The sequence below is a fragment of the Aptenodytes patagonicus genome, chromosome 1, assembly GCF_965638725.1.
Source record: "Aptenodytes patagonicus chromosome 1, bAptPat1.pri.cur, whole genome shotgun sequence".
In the NCBI taxonomy this organism is placed as follows: Eukaryota; Metazoa; Chordata; class Aves; order Sphenisciformes; family Spheniscidae; genus Aptenodytes; species Aptenodytes patagonicus.
This window is the reverse complement of record NC_134949.1, coordinates 22356856-22371835: the sequence shown is the minus strand read 5'-3', so window position 1 is coordinate 22371835 and position 14980 is coordinate 22356856. Positions and strand designations below refer to the sequence as shown.

General features: G+C 44.9%; 1 pseudogene; it reads left to right on the top strand.

The window, feature by feature from the left end:
- Positions 1-13219: 13219 nt before the first annotated feature.
- Positions 13220-14526, top strand: LOC143155669 (tetraspanin-7 pseudogene; annotated as a pseudogene).
- The last annotated feature ends 454 nt before the right edge of the window (positions 14527-14980 follow it).

The following is a 14980-nucleotide window of genomic DNA, read 5'->3' as shown; positions in this document are numbered from 1 at the left end:
AGGCTACGACCCACAGCAGCGCTGGGAAGGTCTCAAGAGTTGTTCCTTCAACACTGCTTCGATGACTGAGCTGCTGTAGGTGGCTAGAACTGGCTCCAACAAAGCTGATTTGGTAATCAAAAGAACCAAACCACACACTGGACTAACTCAACCGCCTCTGGACTTTACAATTTACCCTTAAAATTTGCATGATGCTTGGCGTCAGTCCATCATGAGTGGTTGCTGTGAAGGGAAACTCTGTGGGAAGTTGATGACTGTGAGCAATGCTTTGGTATCCCAGGTCCAGCCCCAGCTGCTGTGCTGGAGACAGCGGCGTGGGTGCAGGCAGGCGTGCAGCCTGCAGCGTGCATGTGGAAGAGGATGGTGCTGATGGCAGAGGGGGAGGAAGGGCTACAGCCCCTTTGTTCTTCCTCTGCATCTTCCTCTCCCCCTTCCATTAAATTTGCAGCCAACCTGCACGGCGCAGCGCTGTGCGGTGTAGAGGCACTCCAAGCAGCTGTGAGTACTGCAGCTTGGGTAGCAGAAGCTGTTGGCTGTGTCAGCACAGGGCTGTTTTCGGGATCGTTTTTGTGGGAGGCATGTGGAGTGAGCAACGTGGCGTTGCTGTGACAGCAACATGGATGTGAAAGACACGCTCTGGGCTTTCCTTGTCCAGGGAGAAGGAGCCAAATCAGAGCTTGTGCTTCTCTACAGGAAAGGCTGGAAAAGAAGGCAAATCAGAGACGTGCCCCTGTGAGGAGCCTAAGATTGCACAAGTTAATCTTTCTGTTCACCGGAGGTAACCAGAAGTCCCACAACAGAGCCTAACGCCCGTAGGTTTTGAAAGACAAGGAGAGACAACGGAGCTATTATATATGGTCTTGTTCCTACACAGGAACAATTAAATCACACAGTGCTGTCTTCAACTAATAACAGTCTGGATTAAAGCTACAGAGCAGAAAAGTCTGGGCTAAAGCCAGTTTGCGATCCTTAACACAGACTAGCCTGCCTCAGATTTGAAAGATGTATGGTATTATGGGAGACTTTGGGTGTAATCCCTGTAAATAGATAAACAAAGGAGTTGAAGATAAAGGCCAGATTACGAAGCACTGAAAATCACTGCTGATGTCAATGTGAGATGTGGACACAAGGAATAAAAGGATGGGTCCAGAACCTTGGTTTAAAGTTGTATTGAAAACCCTGGTTTAGCAACGGGACTTTTCTGTTAAATTCCTTCCTTCTCACAAGCCTTGGGGCATACATAAAGACTAACAGCTTGTCCTACAACAAATTGAGCTGGGGATTGAAAGAGCGGGGTGCTGCCTGCTCTCCACTGACTCCCCGGGGGATCGTTTAAAGCAAACAGTAAGTTAATTTGGAGTAGGTGGTGCAGTGGCTTCCCCACATACAATGTCCATACGGGGAATTAGTCAAAGTGCTGTAATCAGCTTGCCTGCTCATCAACTCCCCTATTTGCATGAGCTCTAAGACTCCTTATGTGTACATGCGTTAAGGACAAGGCATGCACAACTGATGTCCCTGGCAAAGTTCTGTCACACTTCAGTGGCTACAGGACCCGGCTCCAGGAGCTTGCTGTGAGAGGGCTAAGGCTGGAGAGCATCAATACTGTTAACATCATATTTCCTTCAATTGTGTCATTTGATTAAAAAAAATCAAGCCTGACTCATGATTACAATCCCTTTTTATTACTAATATGTAGAAATACTCTGATTCACAAATCCCAGCTGGTTTTGCCTTCATAGATTAGATGGGAAAGTGCTTAACTCCTGAAAGGTCCCTTCATAATGCCTTTCTCCTGAAAAAATTAAGTTGCTAATAAAATCATTAGGCCGCCTTAATGTTACCTTGTGTTTGTGTACGTGTTTCAGTAGTAGGGAATAGTTGTACAATGCAGAATCAGAACCTAAATTCCAAAGTTACACCTATTGCATATCAGAATGTTCGATTACCTCCCATGGATTTGAGTCAAAATGTCAGTTTCTGTGCCTGTGTCCTCTTAATAGACCTTGAAATGAGGAGAAATAAAACTTGTTCAAATTTTCTGCAGAAAATCCTGGGGCATACACCTAAGGATAAGAGTGAAGAGAAGGAAGGAGACATCATCAAGAAAGAGAAATGCTCCTTATTTGCTTTGTTGAGGTTAAGCTGAAGGTGTGGAACAGGGGGTCTTGAACACGCTTATGATCTGGACACAGCAATTTTACCTTAAGCCAAATGTTTTCTGAGAAGGTGGAGAACTTACTGGGGAAACAAGGGCAACAAGTTTGAAAAGGACTCTGTTAGGGAAAAAAAGAGGTGAAAATATGACCATAATGGACAGCTTCCTTCCACCTACACTGGTTTAAAGAGTTACCACCCTTCAATCAGAGTTTAGTGCCCTAATGAACTTGTGAGGGTTTATGCAAATCCATCCTACCTGGCATGACAGTGGCCTAGAAGCATTCCTGTAATCTGTCCCTCCATCTCCGATGAGAATCTAGGAACTAACAGCAATAACTTCCTAAACCACTTGCTTAAGGGCTACCTGTGCCCTGCAACAAAATTCCTCCATCTGAAAAACTGAATAGTCCCCAGCCAGGTTACTGCCTAAATTTGCTGCTCTTCTTCGGAAAATAAAACAAAACTACAACAGTATAAAAGTGTGTGATACCTATGACTTGGGCATCATACAAAAGAAATTGTTTTAAAGCAGTGTTCACAGACGGCACACCAGAGTTAACAACCGTGTCTTTTAAGTGTTCTAATAAACATATTGACCTTGGGCTCCTTTTCTTGTGTAGTTAACCTTGCTATGAGCGGAAGACTGTGAAGTAATACTACTTAGCTGTGAAAGGAGTAAATGAGACACACCAAGGCAGAGGACTTTGCAAGCCCACAGATGGTAAATATCAGTGCCAAGAGCTTTATTTGGCATGATAATTGTCCTGTTGACATATCCCAGAGCTGCCATTACAAAGCAGAACCATTTGTGATACAAAATATTTACAAACAATTGTAAATGTGACTTAACCCAATTTAAATTGGGAACTTATTTTCACACATGTGGAGATTCCATACCAAAAGTGAAGTTCTTCACAAGCAAACTTATCTTGGGGATGGTAATAATGACCAGAATTGTGTTAGAGAGCTGTGATCTGCTAGTTAAATCTGGATTTTTTCCTAAGTACTTTAAAGAACTGAGCAAGAAGATGAAGGGCGTGGGTTCCCTGGTTGTCTGTTTCTTTGAATGAGATAGTTGTCTACAAAGCTGTTGGAGAACAGGTAAAGGGGGCAAATTAGAGATGTGGCAGGTGATGACAGCATCTAGATATTTTGAAGGATGATGAAAGGTAAGATAAAGTTCCCATCAAAGTTTACAGGTCTTGATTCCTGTGTTTACTCTGGCTTTGCATCAGCTCAATACTGCTGTAGTCAAATTTGGGCTTGCTTTTAATGAGTGACCTTTCCAGGCAGTGACAAATCAAGTGTTATATGCCTAGGGGTATATTCTGCTGTATCTACTTGCTTAGGAAGATTTCAAATATTGTTCTGTAGCAGAAATCCTCCTTTAGCTCAAAGATAAAAGGGTGTCTTTTGAATCTGTAAGATTCTGTAAAGGATGTATTACATGCTTACATCTGTAAGGATAGATTACTATATTTTTTACTTTAGGGAGGAATTAGGCATCCCTGAGTTGACTGCAACAGTCCTTGTTCCTCATCAAGGGTAAAGGAAGAATTGTGTATAGTTAAGATTCACTGCAAATTTTTAATTCATTACTTATGTAAAATAAGAACTCTCTTTTTCTCCAGTGTTGGATATTTTAATTTTCTTATTCCTTTTATTAGTTTTGGTTTGTTTTACAAACATGGATTAGTCTACCTGCATTATACCCTGTTGAAGGAGAGGATGTGAAATTTTAGAATGAGGAACTGTGCACTAATTTCAGGTAATCCATCTGAGACATTGAAGGTTTAATTTTTTGTTTGTCAGAGTATTTAAAATTAACACTATAAATTAAAAATAAACATGTTCACAACTCAGCTTCTACTCACCATCTCCTGGAGAAGACAGGCTAGTCTGAATGGGAAGACTGTGGCTGTCTCCACATGTCATTCCTCTTCCTCTCCTTCTGATTTCCAAATTCCCACTGATTTCCTGCCCCCGCCCAATTTATTTTGATTAGTATGTTCAAATGGCCTGTAATTTCATTTTCCAAGTCTTTCTCCCAACTTACTGCCACGTGACCCCTTTTACCAAGCCAAACTCTGTCCTTTGGATAAACTTCTGTCATTCCTTTTGCACCCGTTTCTTCTTCCTGCCTGCTTGGGTACCATCAGCAGGAACATGGAGAGCACAGGAAAATTAGAATTCCAGTACTTGGCCAAAGGGGATGAGAATAGTTAAGAGCACAGATTTCAGGGAAAAAACTGTAACCCTGGCCTGAATCATGCTCAGAAGACATCTCCAGCAGTTCCAAACAAAAGCTTGACTGAGGAGATGTGAAATAAGGTTGTAGAGATTTATAGTTTGTCAAATTTAACCAGTTTCATGTGAAAATTACAGAAAAAAATCCTTCCTAGTCCTTTGCCAGCTTTCAAGTCCCAAGCCTGGAGGTGGTTAAAATACTATTTTTAAAGGAGAAAAGCAGTGTCTTCTACCCTAAACTTTTTCAAAAGAGTTTTTATGGAACCATTGTTGCTGGAAGTTAACAATAATTGTATTTCAGACTCAGATAAATATCTGCCCCGGAAAATTTCAGCTCAGGTAGTTAAGAATATATAATCATAGAATCATAGAATATCTCGAGTTGGAAGGGACCCATAAGGATCACTGAGTCCAACTCCCTGCTCCTCCCAGGACTACCTAAAACTAAACCATATGACTAAGAGCATCGTCCAGACGCTCCTTGAACTCTGACAGGCTTGGTGCCGTGACCACTTCCCTGGGGAGCCTGTTCCAGTGACCGGCCACTCTCCCAGTGAAGAACCTTTTCCTAATGTCCAACCTGAACTTCCCCTGACACAGGTTCATTCCATTTCCTCATGTCCTATTGCTGGTCACTGGAGAGGGGAGATCAGCACCTCCCCCTCCGCTGCCCCCCTTCAGGACGTTGTGGACTGCCATGAGGTCACCCCTCAGCCTTCTCTTCTCCAAGGTGAAGAAGCCAAGTGACCTCCGCCACTCCTTGTAAGTCTTGCCCTCGAGGCCTTCCACCATCTTGGTCGCCCTCCTCTGGACACACTCTAATAGTTTGATGTCCTTCTTATATTGAGGGACTGCACACAGTACTCCAGGTGGGGCCGCACCGGTGCAGTGTAGAGTGGGACAATCGCCTCCCTCGACCGGGAGGCGATTGTCCCACAGCTATGCTGTGCTTGATGCACCCCAGGACATGGTTGGCCCTTTCAGCTGCCAGGGCACGCTGTTGACTCATATTCAACTTACCGTCAACCCAAACCCCCAGATCTCTTTCTGTGTGGCTGCTCTCCACCCTCTCGTCCCACCATTTGTACATATAACCAGGATTACCCTGTCCCAGGTGGAGAATCCTGCACTTGTTCTTGTTAAATTTCATATGGTTGGTGATTGCCCAGCTCTCTAGTCTATCTAGATCTCTCTGCAAGGCCTCTCTACCTCAAGGGAGTCTACAGCTCCTCTTAGTTTAGTGTCACTGGCAAAATTACTTAAAGTACATTCAATTCCTGCATCCAGATCATTTATAAAAACATTAAAGAGCACTGGCCCTAAAACTGAACGCTGGGGAACCCCACTGGTGACTGGCCACCAGCCTGATGTAACCCCATTTACTGTAACTCTTTGAGCCCGACCCATCAGTCAATTGTTGACCCAATGTATTATGGACTTTTCTAGCTGTGTGTTGGACATTTTGTCCAGAAGGATACTGTGAGAGACAGTATCAAAAGCTTTTCTAAAACCCCACATCTACTGGCTTCCCTTGGTCAACTAGCTGGGTGACCTTGTCATAAAAGGAAATTAAGTTAGTTAAGCAGGACTTTCCCCTCATGAACCCGTGAAGACCAGTAACTTTAAAAGTGCATGAAAATTGTCTCCAAAAAAAAAAAAAAAAAAAGGAAAGTATTCAGCAGTCCTTCCTATAGGAAACTCCAGGAAAACTGCCTGTAATTCTCATGTGCACTATCATGCTGATTAATGCTTTATTGCATACAGGCAAGCTATATAATTTAATGAATAGCGCAACAGGCATTTTTCAAAGAAAATCATGGTAAGAGTGTTTAAGATTTTACCATCACAGGAGAGCTAAACAAGATTCTTCGTATCTGAGAGTACCAGAGAAGACAGGCAGGCTGACAAATTATTGCCCTGATTAAGGCAATGATGCCAGTGTGGTGTGTTGTTTGCACGCAGACTGTTTCCTTTAAATAAGTCTTTCCTGACCTTTACAGCAGGTAAGAGTGATGCTTGCTTGAGGACAGCACACTCCATGTGAGCAATTCAAGGAAGCTGTAAAAGTCCATGGATCCAGACCCCAAGGCTTGGAAAATCCGCTGGTGTTCTAATGTTGTATTATAGAAATGCCCTAACCATTCACCTCAGCAAGGACACAGGTTTCAGTGACCCCAGGATAACAGTCTGTGCCCCGTGGCGTTCTTTAACCAGTCCACAGAGAGTGCGTGGTCACCTTGTCCTCTACCTGTGATGGCATTATCTGTCAAAACCTGGAAACACAGTAGAGATAAAGAAGATACATGTGCAGGTGTGAATCAGCTGGTGTGTGTGGAATACCTACCTTTTTATTGCACCTCAATTTTCTGCTAGATGCTTCAGCTGTGGCAACTATGCATGGGATTTCCCAATTCCTGACCCTGGGACCCAGAAAGCATGAAGCTTGCTTGTAATCAAATATTCCTTCTCCCCGCTAACCTTGTGACAAGCACCAGTAGGAAGCAAGGGACTACCGGTAGCTATTTGTTGATACATATACATTACAGGCAACATATTGATCACCTCTAAATATCAGGCTGTGTACATAATAATTTTAATATAATCAGCAATGACAGATGTTCATTCTATAAAGCTACACTTAAATATTACTAAAAAGTCTACTGTCCATTGATTAACGTATCAAAATAATATTACATGGTGTATTGTGGTCTATCATATGCATCCACAGAGGAATAGTCTTCTCCCTTACACCACTGTCCTGCATCAGCATTCGTGAACTGGAAGCCTCCAGTGTTGTGATAAAATTAGACAGAGAGGTGGTTGTGCTATGCTACATGACTCCCTAATTTACCCTAATTTATTTTGTTTTGGATTGGCTAGTCCACAATTAGTATAATGGCATTTGTTTAAGATAAGATAGGAAAAGAAAAGGGGTTTTAAAGAAGCAAGGTCTTTAATTTTCAAAACCAGCAAAGGTGATACAAAATTATACCAACCAAGTGAAAAGCGGAATAGATTATTGCTATTGCAGATCTTGGAAATCTCCCTCACATACGGAAATCTGTATTGGTAAGTGTTAAGTAAGGATTATATGAATGATGACTTGCTAAGTACACTTAACTGCTGTCAATATGCACATTACATAGATCCCAATATGTGAAATACTTAATACCCTCAGCTCCTAATACAACAAGTGGAAACTGAGAATTAGTAGTAGTATATTCAAATCTTTTTAAGCTCAAGCGTAAAATTCGGCAATGTTTAACCTTGTCTTGTCTTCCCATTGCTCCCTGAAATGAAAAACCTAAAGACCTACTTTTTTTTTTAATTCCTCTGACATGGTATTTTGGCAGTCTTTCCCACCTATCTAGCCTGCATGCTATTTGGATACACTAGTGTTGAAACATATCTGATGTTCAGCACAAACTAATTTTCTGTGGGAAAGTGCATTGAATTTTCCTTGAGAGACTTGCTCAAGGCATGGATCATATTATCCTCTGTAGCTATGGGGAAGCTACAGCTAAAATTAAATTTTGCGCTTTATTTTAAGGTTAAAAAACACATTAGAAGTAAATCATTAATCCAAAGGAGCTCTGATCGTTGCTATTAATAGTAACGTAGCTGATCTATAATAGAGATTGTATACCTGATTTCCTAAAATAAACTCAGTGTGAAAAAAATAGCACTTGTGCTACTACTGTTGGTGAAGTACATTCCAAGAAACAGCAGGCTGAGTTCTGCCTTAGAATCATACTTGCTGCAGGCGAAGATGTCTCCTGCTCAGCTATGCAAGCTGGCAGGAATCCCACCCGAATGCTGCTCCGGTCTGCTCAGGCTGTGTCCCTCAGTCTCACCGATAGAGCAGAAGCAGTTTATCCAATATTTCCTCTTGGATCAAGGGTTTGCGAAGGGGCCAAGGGTAAGTGGTATTTCATAATCTGTTAATTTTCCCTGAAGGGACTTGCAGCTGGAAGTGAGTTGTGTTATGAAACATTAACACATTCCCTTCCCATAGTTAATGGGAAGATCAAGGGGAAATTCTCTCTTCCTCCAAGTACATCTTCTTTTGCCATCCAGCCTGGACTTGCACCACATCCATGCTGCCCAGTACCGGCAGAGTGTAAAACTATGACTTCTGTTCCATTTGATTCAATTTAAAATACAGATATCATTCAGTTTTACATAAAAATAATTTTCAGTTGGATTTTGATAACTTTCCTCACACTGAATAACCACTTCTCCTATTAACAGTTCTATTGAATTCAATGGAATTGAATTTATGGTGTAAGAGATCACTCAACATGACAAAGCATCACAAAGTCGGACTTTAACATAAGAAATCTTTTTGGTTTGTATTTACAAGGATCCCACCCAGTAGGCATCTTGTCCATGGGAGGAGCTCTTAAGCATATCACCAGACAAGAAAATACCAATAATAAATAGTTACAACATCAGAAGTACACTGGTATAACATCAGCAGGACACTATGGTGGCATCACAGCAGTTCTAGTTTTCCCCAAGGTAAATAAATGCAGGTACTTTGTCAGCGATAGTACCTCTCCGTGAGTCATGGCATGAAAATCTCATTCAGGTGTCTAAGGAAAGCACACTTGTGAACACTAAACTAATACTGCTTTTTTGAAGCTGCTCTTGCTACCCATATTTTTATGGTAAAGCTCCTAACTACCTGATCTTTCTCTCTGTACCAATGCTGCCACTTGTTCTTGTAGCCAGAGCTACCTTAAATAGCCATGAACTGTGGACCACAAAAGGACTCCGTTTCCTTGAGAAGCCATGAAGAATCCCTGCATCGTTTCCCTCTCTGTTACGGACTGATTGGAAATAGTCGCTTCAGAATTGCAAGTGTAAACTCAGGCAAAAAAAAATCACAGAAAGTGGAGACGAAAAACTGTATTAAAATCATCATGCCTCTGCCAGGGAAGAGATGTGACACTTCAGGCATGCCCAAACCAAAACAGTAAGGAAAGAGGAAAATGCATGCTTCAAGCAGACTGCTTTTCCTGGCCAAATAGTATTGCAAAGCGCTGCCTAATTAGCTATCTGCTATCACCCACATATCCTTCAGATGCACTGTTTGGTAGGCTTCTTCCTGCCACTAAGTACCAGTTTTCTCTAAGACATAATAGTTTGCATTTTCCAAGGTCAATCTCACTCTATTTGCTGCCCATGTTTGTAACCACTCTGTGATAATCCGTACTGCTGCTCTCACTAGCAGGTTAGGCACTTCTGAATCCTCACTTCTTGCAGTATTTCCACGACACTTTGCTTTCCTAAATGACATGTAAAGGAGTATCACTTCTCTTTCATCAAATTGTCAGTCCACATATCACATGCAGTATCAGGAACATTTATTCACTAGTATGATTTCATGAGATTCTGTAACAGTTTTCTTACTAAGATGTAAACGTATTTTATGATTCTGTCAATGTCTGAAAAATCAAGCTATTCTAGTAAGATTATTTTTCAGACACTGAAGCTGTTTCATCGTTTATGGCTTCACATACACTCAAGGAGCCCAATCCTACCTCCTTTACTTACCCAAACAATTCCAGTGGCACAGCTTATGAGAATGGGCAGAATTTGGCCCTGTATACCCATTTCACCCTGGTTAAAAAAAGCACAAATGTTGGTATCATCTGGCATCATCTAACACTGAACACTTAACATGATTTTCAGAGGAAGTTCAGCACTTAACTGCCAGTGAAACCAATAGTTATTATGAGCCAAATACTTCACAACAGCACTGATAGATCATAAAACATCTTTACAGAGATACTTTTAGATTTCTGTACCTTTAGCACCATCCTTTATCTCTGACACATGCTAGAGGAACCTGGGTGACAACAGATCTGCCCATATGCCCTATATTTTGACCACTCCTACCTGGCATAATGCATCCCTGTTCTAAAGCTATTTTGCCTAGCTGCTTTCACTGTAAGGAAGGGCAAGGGTAACAGAAAACACCACTTAATGGTGTTCTTTTTGGTGTTCTTTATTGGTGTTGAAGCCAAATATGGCTTCAAGTGTGAGACAGTATCCTGAGAGAAAATTCACAGGTTTGTCCTGTGAAAAGGGAACGTAGCCTGTCATTAGCACTGCCCAATGTAGCTAGTCTAGCCCTTCTCCTATGGGTTTCAGCTGTCTGCGATCCAAGACCTAGTTCTGATAGCACCAGCTCCGAGAAACTTCTGAAAAAATCACTCCATCATGAGAAAGTACACAGTCGTGCGAGAAGAAAGGCAAAACGGCAGCAGGTAGTTTTGAGATGTGGATAGTTAGTGGTTCAAGGATTCAAAAGGAAAAAACACTGCTATGAAAAGGTGTAAAATCCTAAGAGAAAAAACAGGTGGTTGGAAGATGTCAACGTAGCAATCGTCAGTCCATCCCGAGGACAGCAAGGACTTTTCCCTGCATGACTGACAATTGCCTGGCCAGCAGAGACTCGCTGCTTCAGAAGAAACATAGCTTCATGAATGTCACCTTCAGAGCCTCCCAACACTGTATGTTCACTTAGGTGTGAAACCATGAAAACCATCACCTTTTAGCCATTGCTTATGAAATTCCATACCTGCAGACCTCTAGTTTGTCTTTGCCGTGAGCTTTTATTCTTCACTGTGGATATTATTCATATGATTTTGTGCTAAAATGGGTAATATAATGCAATGTGCTGGGGAGTACTTCTAGACCATGGAAATCATCATTCCTAAATCATCTTGACATGAAGATCTGGGAATCTTCTGAGAAGATCTGAAAATCAAAGGAACTAGCTCAGACTTGATCTGTCAAGAAACTGATGAAGAGCTTAATCTTATAAAAAGGCAAAAGAAGAGAATCTGTAAAATGCAGGAATGATAAGACTCTTCTGCTAATTAAATTATTAAGGCCTCTAATAAAGAACAGATGATGTTTCAGTGACGATTATGCTGTATTAATGCTTTCACAACTATGTTAAAATGTGATACATAAAGCACCTCCTTTCCTTCCATGATTCTGTAACAGAAAGAAACCAACAAAAAGTTTTTCTCAAACTTCCACACAAAAACTACCATTAAACCTTAGAATTCAGTCCCAAAGGAATTTGATAAAGATGTGAATAACAGGGTACTTTGACCTGATTTTTTGGTGTGACTATTGCATATACAAACTACAAACCCCAATTTCACTGAAAGTTATATCAGTGGAAATTGAAATGAGAGTAGTATTGTCCCAGGATAAGGAATTACAGAAAAAAAAAAAGGCTGACAGTTTGAAGTGGACAGTGATCCAGTAAGCTGCACAGGTTAAAGATCTTTTACTAACTAATGAAGCTGTAATAATAAACATTTTATTGAAACATTTTTAAAAAGCAATAAAAACATTTTCTAGAAGTCTGATAGTATGTTAGTATATAACAAAATTCATTTCTTGAGCACCTGAAGACATATGAAAGTCAACTCTATGTCTCGCAATGCCTTTGAGTAGTTTCTGTATTCAGTGCAAAGACCCATAGTAATGGTACAAAATCTTGAACTGAAGAATACTACATACCTCTTGTGGTGTTGTCAAGAAATGCTAAAGAGAAGTTGGTCACTTAGTATGGTCAAAGACTCACTAAGCAATGAATTACCACTGGGGATGCTAATTCTACCTCTGCCTGAGATCCTGCCTCATTTACAGTTTCCTTTTCATCTTTTATTTATCTGGCTTGTAGGAGTAGCTTATCTTTTGCAATGAGACTGTACGGGTGGTGGAATCTCATACCGGACCTTCCTGGGCCGCTTGTTATACAGCAGTATCTGTGGACATTCCTGCACGGCCATTTAATGCCTTCTCTGTGGCTCAGTGTTATCATGGGCTAAATCAAGTGAATATTTAATGCAGTCAGGCCACCCGGAAAATAGTCTCCAGCTGGGAAAATCAGGACCGACCAACTGACTGACCGTGTAGGTAGTTAGTATTCAGGTACAGATTTATGCTTGTTTCTTCTAGAAAGTGTCCTAATACCACAGCTTGATGCAGTATAAGAAATAAAAACAAAAGCTCTCATTTAACAGATTTCTTACACTTCCTGTGGATTATTTCTGGGGTTTTCAGGTGCTACTCCTAATGTTTACAAGAAAAAGGTTAGTCCCCTGCCCAGCGTAAGCCTGGGCTGCAGCATACCCCAGCAAATGCTAATTTCGAGCTTTCAGCTTGCAGAACCTTTTCATCTGAGGGCCCGCTCACACACACTCCCCCATTTACTACACCGCAAACCTCGGAAGGGAGAGCTAAGGAGCGTGTGTACGTGCTTCTCCCTCCGGCTGTCGCAGTTTGCTGGATATGCACTAACGTGAGGCGGCTGCTTGTTTGAAAGAGGACGGCACGGGGACAGGGGAGGAGACCCCCGGCCCGGCCCGGCCCGGCCCGGCCCGGCCGCCCGCTGGGGGCCGGCTCGGCCCATCCCGCCGAGCCCCGCAGCGCGGTCAAGCGCCGCCGCCGGCCGCGCCCCCGCGCCGGGCACTGAAAAAGGGGACGGGGCGGAAGGGCGGTGCGACTCGCACCGGCTGCCGCGGGGGGAAGGCTGCCGCCGGGCCCCGCGCCGAGTGCTGCCCGGGAGAGCCGGCGGGACCCGCCAGCATCCCGAACACCTGCAAGGCGCCCTCTCCTCCCCGCCGAGCGCCGCGGCCCGGCACCCTCGGGGAGCGGCGGCACCGACGGCCGCGGGCCCCCCCGCTCACCGCCCGGCGGCACCAGCGGCCGCGGGACGCCCTCGCCGCGACCGCCACAGCACGCCCGCCGGCACCACGGGCCGCCGGCGCCTGAGGGCACCATGACCGTGCTCAAGCTATCCCTCATGGCCTTCAGCTTCGTCTTCTGGGCAGCGGGGCTGACCATGCTCATCATCGGCCTCTGGGCCAAGGTGTCTCTGGGGAGCTATCTAGTGCTGTCGGCCAACGACTACCCCAGCGCCCCCGCCGTCCTCTTGACCACCGGCGCCGCCGTCATCATCTGGGGCTTCCTGGGCTGCTTCGGCGCCGCCACGGAGCACCGGGGCCTCCTGCGCGCCTACAGCGCCTTCCTGACCGCTGTGCTGGCGGCCGGGCTGACGGCAGGGCTCTCGGCGCTCCTCTACCGCCAGAACGTTGCGCAGGGTTTCCGGGAAGGGCTGCGCCAGGCCCTGCTCGCCTACGGAGAGGATGAGGGGATGGCGGATGCCCTGGACGCTTTGCAGCGTGCCTTCTCCTGCTGTGGTGTGGAGAGCTACCGCGACTGGCTCACTTCGCCCTGGGGGCTGGAGCAAAACGGCTCGGTGCCCCTCAGCTGCTGCCGGGCCCGCCGGGGTTGCCAGTGCAGCCCGCCCAACGCACACGGGCTGCACCACGACGGTTGCTTCAGCAAGGTGTCGGCCTTTGTCAGCAGCAACATGTTTTATGTTGCCACGGCTGCCCTGGGGCTGGCACTGCTGCAGCTCATCGGCATTGTGCTGGCCTGCCTGCTAGCTGCCCGCATCCCTGCCCACCTGCTGGGCATCAGCACCTCTTGCTGAGATCCCCCCGGTCCTGCCCCTTATCCCCTGCAGCTCCCTTCTTTCCCCCCAGACCTGGGTGCACCCCATTGGGAAAATCCTCCCTTCATATTCCCCACTTCCACTTGAGCTTCCTCCTCCAGACTCCATTCCTCCTCTGAAGCCTGTCAGGTGCGTCAATGCCACAGGCATCTCCACAGCCCCTCAGAGCTGGGAAGGTGCCTCCTGGCCTGGCTGTGCCCACTGCAGGGCAGCAGGTCCCCACTGCCCCCCTGGAGCCTCTGGACTGCTTCTGCAGAGAGTGGTGGCGGCATGGACAGACGTCACCCTCTGGGGCAGTGAGGACAGCAGCTGGGTCAAGGCTGACCAGTTTTCTGGGTGATGTAAACATCCCGAGCCACTGAAATGGGGGCCAGGAAAGAGGAGACGGTCTGGGGGAGCAAGAGAGGTGTCTTTCAGCATTACACTCAGTGAGTGTTCTGAGACTGGAAAATTATGTTACTGGAAGATGATGTTACTAGAAAACTGCTGGAGTGCACAAGGGGCAGGTCTGGTCTGGGGAGACCCAGGTAGCCATGCCAGCGGCTGCCATCGGGGTCTGCTTCAGGGACTGCCCAGCAGCGTCCACCTCGCCACCGCAAGAGTTTGGTACCTTTACTGTGTGCAGATTCAAGCTTTCCGGCTGCCACGGGTGCTTTTCCCGCTGTGGTGTTTCTGATGCTGATCTCCATCTAAAGGTGGAGCTGCAGCTCCAAATGCTACGCCCTCCTTCAGGATGTGCCTGTCCTCTTAGCCACTGCTTCGCTGGTTATGTATTTGCAGGGCTGAGAAGACCTTAAACTTGGGTCCCTGTCATACAATAGGATGGCAAAAGCTGTAGGATCAGACCTGACTAGGGATGGCAAGAGGAGGGAAGGGCACATTGCCCTTCAGCAGTTTCTTTTGGACTTCTGCTGTAACCTCAGGGTGAGTGGAACAGACCACTGTTTTATAGAAGGATTTCAAAAAACCAGCCCTCAGACTCTTTGACACTTTTCCTTTTTCAAAGGATCTGTCTCTGAAGTG